The following is a 1,072-nucleotide window of genomic DNA, read 5'->3' on the forward strand; positions in this document are numbered from 1 at the left end:
CGCCTATTCTCCTCTATACTGCTTGCATTAGAGTAGTGTAGCATGTTACTGCTTTCCGTTAATCCTATTCTGATGCATAGCCTGTCATTGTTGCTACAGTCATTGATACCTTACCCGCAATCCTACATGCTTAGCATAGGATGCTAGTATTTTTCATCTGTGGCCCTACATTCTTGTCCGTCTGCTGTTCTATACTATCGGGCCGTGATCACTCGGGAGGTGATCACGGGTATATACTATATACGTTATACATGATACATGTGGTGACCAAAGACGGGTCGGCTGGTGGAGCACCCGCGAGTGGATCTTTGTGGCGGAGCGACAGGGCAGGTTGAGACCGCCTAGGAGAGAGGTGGGCCTGGCCCTGTTCGGCGTTCGCGGATATTTAACACGCTTAACGAGATCTTGGTATTTGATCTGAGTTGGCTACGAGCCTATACGCACTAACCATCTACGTGGGAGTAGTTATGGGTATCCCGGCGTCGTGGTATCAGCCGAAGCACTTCAGACGTCAGCGACGGAGCGGCGCGCGCCAGATTGGACTGGAACGCCTGCTAGGCTAGGTCTGCTTCCGGCCGCCCTCGCAACATGCAGGTGTGCTATGGGCGATGGGCCCAGACCCCTATGCGCTTAGGTTTAGACCGGCGTGCTGGACTCTCTGTTTTGCCTAGGTGGGGCTGCGACGTGTTGATCTTCCGAGGCCGGGCATGACCCAGGAAAGTGTGTCCGGCCAAATGGGATCAAGCGTGTTGGGTAAGTTGGTGCACCCCTGCAGGGAAGTTAATCTATTCGAATAGCCATGATCTTCGGTAACAGGACGACTTGGAGTTGTACCTTGACCTTATGACAACTAGAACCAGATACTTAATAAAACACACCCTTCCAAGTTCCACAGACAACCCGGTGATCGCTTTTCCACAGGGCGACGAGGGAAGGATCGCCGGGTAGGATTATGCTATGCGATGCTACTGGAGATGCTACTTGGAGTTGCTACTTGGAGATGCTACTTGGAGGACTTCAATCTACTCTCTCCTACATGCTGCAAGACGGAGGCTGCCAGAAGCGTAGTCTT

Source organism: Triticum dicoccoides, chromosome 1A, assembly GCF_002162155.2.
Source record: "Triticum dicoccoides isolate Atlit2015 ecotype Zavitan chromosome 1A, WEW_v2.0, whole genome shotgun sequence".
NCBI classification, from domain to species: Eukaryota; Viridiplantae; Streptophyta; class Magnoliopsida; order Poales; family Poaceae; genus Triticum; species Triticum dicoccoides.